Consider the following 6,000-nt stretch of genomic DNA (forward strand, 5'->3'; position numbering starts at 1 on the left):
CCTATAACCAATTATCCATCTCTGACAATGATTGACATTGATTTTCCCCATTCTTCAATTCAGAATTCCTTAAGTTGTTTCCTCAAGAGTATCTTGCCATTCTTTACTCTTCCAGGACTCTTCATGTCTTCCTTTCCAGGAATATTTTGGCTCATTGTCATGGTTGTCATGGTCCACTCTTGCTTCAGCTTCAGTTTCTTGAAGATGGGTTCATATTGTTTTGAAGCACCCTCTAATGCTACAAAGAATTCATATAGACACTGATTTAATTTGAGAAGATTAATGATTGAAGTGTTGATATTTAAAAAATGTCCCTCATCAAAGTGTTAATGTAAAAGCTTAATAAAAGCTCTTACCCTCTTTCATCATATGTGCGCACACACACACATATACAAATAATGCTTTGTCAGCACATGCGTAAGAATAATCTCCAACGGTCACTTCAAATATGGGCAAAGAAGATAGTGATAAAAACCTTATCCCACTTATCCCAAAAAACACCCCTTGTATTTCAGGACTGAAAAAGTGCTAATTGTTTCAGGTTTTTGTGTTTAAGTCCATTGTGATAATTAACCATCACATGATTGTTACTTTTTCATTCACTTTTTATATAGCCAAGCTCTGTAAAGAATACAAAAAATATGGATTCTGACTACGAACGTTTAAAAAAAAGGTACATGCATTTTTAATGTGAAGAATCAACTAAGAATCAATCAATCAACTATAGGGTGGTAGTAGCCTAGTGGGTAACACACTCGCCTATGAACCAGAAGACCCGGGTTCGAATCCCACTTACTACCATTGTGTCCCTGAGCAAGACACTTAACCCTAAGTTGCTCCAGGGAGACTGTCCCTGTAACTACTGATTGTAAGTCGCTCTGGATAAGGATGTCTGATAAATGCTGTAAAAAATGTAAATGTAACTACTGTAATGCTATACATATATAGGATCCAAAGCTCTCAGTAAACTCCAATGAGTTAAAAATAGCACTACAAGAATACTAACAGAAACAAGAAAAGTTAAGACATTTCTCAGATTTTGTCTTCTGAGATCAATTTGGCATTGATTATAAAATTCTGCTATTAACATACAAAGCCAAAAAATGATTGGCCCTGGACTCCTTGTGTGACTTGCTAAAAAATTATTGCCTACACGAGAGTTACACATACAATAGTCTGGACTGTAACTGAAGACATTCTTATATTTACATTTCATTTACATTTAAGGCATTTGGCACACGCCCTTATCCAGAGCGACTTACAACATGCTTTCACGTTACCATCGATGAAGTGATCGATAGGAACAAGTGAGCTTCAGTTGAGGCCTTCCTGCTAACATTCAGGACTTAGACGATGTGTCAACGTTTAAATCCAGGCTAAAGACACGTCCATAACAGTTAAACAATCATCTCACCTAGGCTGCACTCAACATGTACCCAGGCATTCTACTATAACTACTAAGTTCCAGCCACCCTAATTTAAGTAGAGTTTTAGTATAAATTGGATGTATATTCTCACATTATACCACAATGTGAGTGAGTAGCTGATATATGTAGGTTTAAAAAATTGTTTGCAACTGTAAGTTTAATAAATGAAATGGGTAGCAATTTTCCCAATATCCCCAGTCATATAGCTAGCTAGGTAGAATCAATGTTATTCTGGCAACATAACAATCTATTTAGGCTTATAATATTGACGTCCTATTATATTCCTAAATATATAGTCTTATAATATTATTATTTATTTGAACTATAAGAAGAATAATCTATTGGACAAACACCTCCCTACCCTAACCTTCACCATACAGGTAAATATAAATGTTTTTCCATGTAATGATGGAACCGAGGCATGTGGTGATGCAGCATATTACAGCATTCCAGTCATGCATGTCACAATTTTCTTTACATTTTGTATGTTTGAGTACAATTTCAGGTTGGGCAGACCAAACTAATTGGTGAATATCAGAATGACAGATTGGTCACTTTTGCTAAAATTTCAGACATTCGGCTGTCAACTCTTTTACAGAGCCATGACCATCATGACGAAATGGTGGGAATTGAGAAAACAAAGGCGTTTCACCATGAATGTAATCTGTCCTTGTGTGTAAAGAACAGGTTCAGCCCCACCCTCTTTCTCTGGCTACCCACTGTCCCCTTATCATATGACCTCTGCCCCATGGTCATGCCGTATACTGTCAGAGAGAAAACTAGGATGCCTCTTTACTGCCTTTATCAATAAATAAGGACAAAGTTCACGTCTTCTCTTGCAATGTTCTGTTTTCTGTGATACTCCTGTAACAGACAGTTCAGTGTGTGTCAACATGGCTGCACAGGTGTGATTTTCTAGGTAGAGATGAATAAATGAATGAAAACACAAATGTATTAATAAATTATTCTTTGATGCCATTGTGGTTCCGTAGTTAGTGCTGCTGTCTCAGACTGAGTAACGGTCAAGTTCAAGTACTCAGCCTGAGCTCCTTGTGAATCTCTAGCTGATTTCCTTCTGTCAAAAATATAAAAATATACTTATGACTTATGAACTGCATTTGACAAATATACTTTTAACTTCATTACATTTCTATCAAGTGAAACTGAAACCAAATGTTTATTCCCGGGTGATGGTAATCTGTGGGGTCACCTTTTGTGGCTGCTCAACAAGGGTGATGGTCTAAAAGCAGAGGACACATTTTGTTGTGTGCAATGTGTGCTGTGTTTACAATTGCTTTGCTTTCGAGATGGAGATGGTGATTCTTCAGTGCCATTTTTGCACCCATGGCCATATCGTTGATCAAATGTTTACATTTTCAGAGAGGATTAAAGGTTCATTTAGTTTTAAGTGTGTGCTGTCTCTGCCTAAACCAACTATATAAAGGCCTACAAAATCTCGCACTGTGCAACCTGTGCAAACGTATTGAGATGTGTACACAGTTTATTTACTACAAGTGAAAGTTTGCAAAGAACTTGTCTGAGCTTTTAGAAATCACATTAATGTGTCCAAAATGGCCAGTGAAATGATTCTGACTGCCAAGGCAAGGCTTGCCTACTAACTACCGTAAAAAAGATTTGAGTTACACGGACATATATAATGTTGTGTCCAGGGGCGGTCCTAGCCTGTTTGGTCCACCTCTGCTTTATTGTAGAACAGGCCAAAGACAATGAGTGAAAAAAACACAAAAAAAAAATTAAACAATGTGTGTGTTTGCCTGCTTTTCTCCTAATAGTTACATTGTAATAACTTATTGGACACCACTCATCTAGTCTGAGGCAATGCTGGAGATGCTCCTTCACTTGATGACCCATGGCAGGTTGAGCAGTGGGTGGCACCAAGCCAGGGCCAATTTGGTGGAGATGGTGTTGAAAAAAGGTCTGATGAGAGGGGGAGGGTGGACGTTTTTGTCATTCATTATTCATCTCCACATACTGCATAATCCTAGACAGAATTGGTCTTTTTTTATTGAACGAGGGGTGGCAGTCAAAGTGAACAGAGGCTGGGAGAAGATGGTTTTGGAAGGGTAGGGGAGGGGGCCAGTTGAAGGGTGAGGTGGGGTGGCGCTTAAGGATTAGATGCAAATATGTCTTTGATAGCTTTCACAGTCTGTAGGCCTCTTTCAAGGCTGTGCGCATTCACATTATGCCTAATCCACCGCTGGTGCTTCTTACCGGAGCGGAGAGTTGAGATAGTGGCGATGTTTCCAGGCTCCTCCTGTTCAGTGGACCAGTAGAGAGGAGGCTGTGTCACAATGTGGGTCCCTCTTTTCACTGCCCGGCCGGGGGTCTGACCTACTCTGGCCAGAAACTGTTCTTCATTCGCAGAAAAGATATTTGCATGAACATGGATGAAGCGACGTCCGATACAGTGGACTACATGTATGCAGACATGAAGATCTTTCACACCCGTGCACCTCCCCCTACACACTCCCTGTCTGTCTGTCTCTTTTTCACACCCACACACACACACACACGCTCCCTGGGTTGATTTAGTTGTCTCTGTCTTTGTCCTCACTGTCTGTTTTGTCTGCGCTGCCCATCTTCGTGGCAGCTGCTGCTGGTTCATCTGTTAGTGAATGGGGTGTCCTCCGTTTTACAAGGATGTACCAACCCAACAAACAACAGCAAACACTTCACAACGTCACAGAGCGAAAACAAGCAGGGAGCTCAGCGACGCACAAGCGGCCGGAGGACTCTTCACACATCTCGCCACCAGGCAGCATTCCCACATCGCTCCTCAAGGAGTTCAAAAACAGGAAGAGCCGGGGGTCGGGGGGAGGGGGCGTCTGTCGTCCCCTTCCATCTCCAGCTGAACCCCAACCCGAACAGGTCTTCCAGCCTCTGACCCCCATCTTCAATGGCGTAGTCTGCGCTGGTTTCCCTGGGGTCAACCGGTTCGCTGGAACCAGGGTCTCTCTCAGTCGCAGTCATGGCTCATAAGCACAGTAAACCGAGGAAAAGGACACCATGCAGACTTCACAGACGCCACTGTCACAGTCCATGCAAACCAACATGCACGCGTCATAAATTTTAATTCCTGCCATTGCAATTGATTTTGGACTAATTATCACAACGTCATAGATTCTGGCAGTCTTTAAGTTCACTTCTACACGTGCAGAATATTCACAATTCATACATACAATGAATAAAGTGACCCAATAACAGCTTGGTGATGACATAAGATCGAAATCAATGGGTTTAACATGTGGAGACGACACAAACGCATTCATACTGCCATCAGCGTAAGCATTACCAATTAGGCCTTGGTCATTTCTATAAATAAAAGTTGGTGTACGGCTCTTTCAGAATCTAGTCTGGGATGCTATTTTACATTTGAATGTGATCATGGTCTTTTCTCAGAGAGATGGGGGCCGCGCTTTGTCTGGGGACGGGGTCTCGGCTGACCAACACACATAAATCTCTTTCTAGTAGACCTGAGACCCCTAATCCTTTACACCCCCAAAAGCCCCCACCGACGGCCATCATTCTGTCAGCATGTGAAGAGTGTGTGTGAAGTGTGTGTTGTGAGGGTCCGGGTGCAGTGCGTGTGAATGTGTGTGTATTAAGTGTTTGTGAATAATGGTGACCTTTACTATAGGAGGGGGGGAACCTGGGACCCTTTTCCCAGACACGCACTGACCTTTCGAACCAGACGGGACTGGAGGGAGGGTGTGTGTTGGGGGGTGTCGAGGGGTGTCCATAGACCCTGAACCGGGCAATTTCAGCTGTCTTCTTGTGTTTGCCTGGTGTCCATTCTCTCTCTCCGGCTCTACACTACCCTCTCTCCAAACATGTTTTTATTTTTGTTTGAGTGTGTGTGTGTGTGTGTGTGTGTGTGTCTGTGTGTTACACTACATTACATATGCAAATCAGTTAGGTCCTTCATTTTTGGACCATTGCGAATCAATTTGAGTGTGAGGGCAAGGCATGGTTCTGAAAAATGCTAACCCCTTTTTTTGTGTCTGTGAAGTGGTTCTCCCATCCTTGTCAACAAGAGCATCACAAATCAATTTTCAACCAACAACAACAAAAACAGGAGCAAATAAAAAAAAAACTTCTTTTTTTTAAAGCTGTAGGCAGCCTCGATTAGTAAGCCTGGAATTCAAAGACAAATGAGCGAATAAATCAGCGTCCTCAGCGAACATATCCATACATTCATTAACACAAACACATACACACACTATTCTCTGTTTCAAACGTATTCAATCACACAAAAACACACACAAAAACAGTGCTGGACTGACAGCTATTGATCACTGGTGTGATGCAGAAATCGTAAATGGCTGTGTAAATGTGGTGAATTGTGTGTGTGTGTGTGTGTGTGTGTGTGTGTAGATGGGGTCTTACGGTGGCCCCCTGGGTACAATGAGGGGCCCGGCCATCACAGACACTCGGGGGGAGACATGACAGACAAGGGCTGGCGGACCAGACACTGAGGCCCAGACAACCACCTCCTCACTGGGGTCAGGCCACAAGGCCAAGGTCCACCCCCATCCTTCTCTCTCTCTCTCTC

The sequence above is a fragment of the Denticeps clupeoides genome, chromosome 3 (assembly GCF_900700375.1).
Source record: "Denticeps clupeoides chromosome 3, fDenClu1.1, whole genome shotgun sequence".
Taxonomy (NCBI): domain Eukaryota; kingdom Metazoa; phylum Chordata; class Actinopteri; order Clupeiformes; family Denticipitidae; genus Denticeps; species Denticeps clupeoides.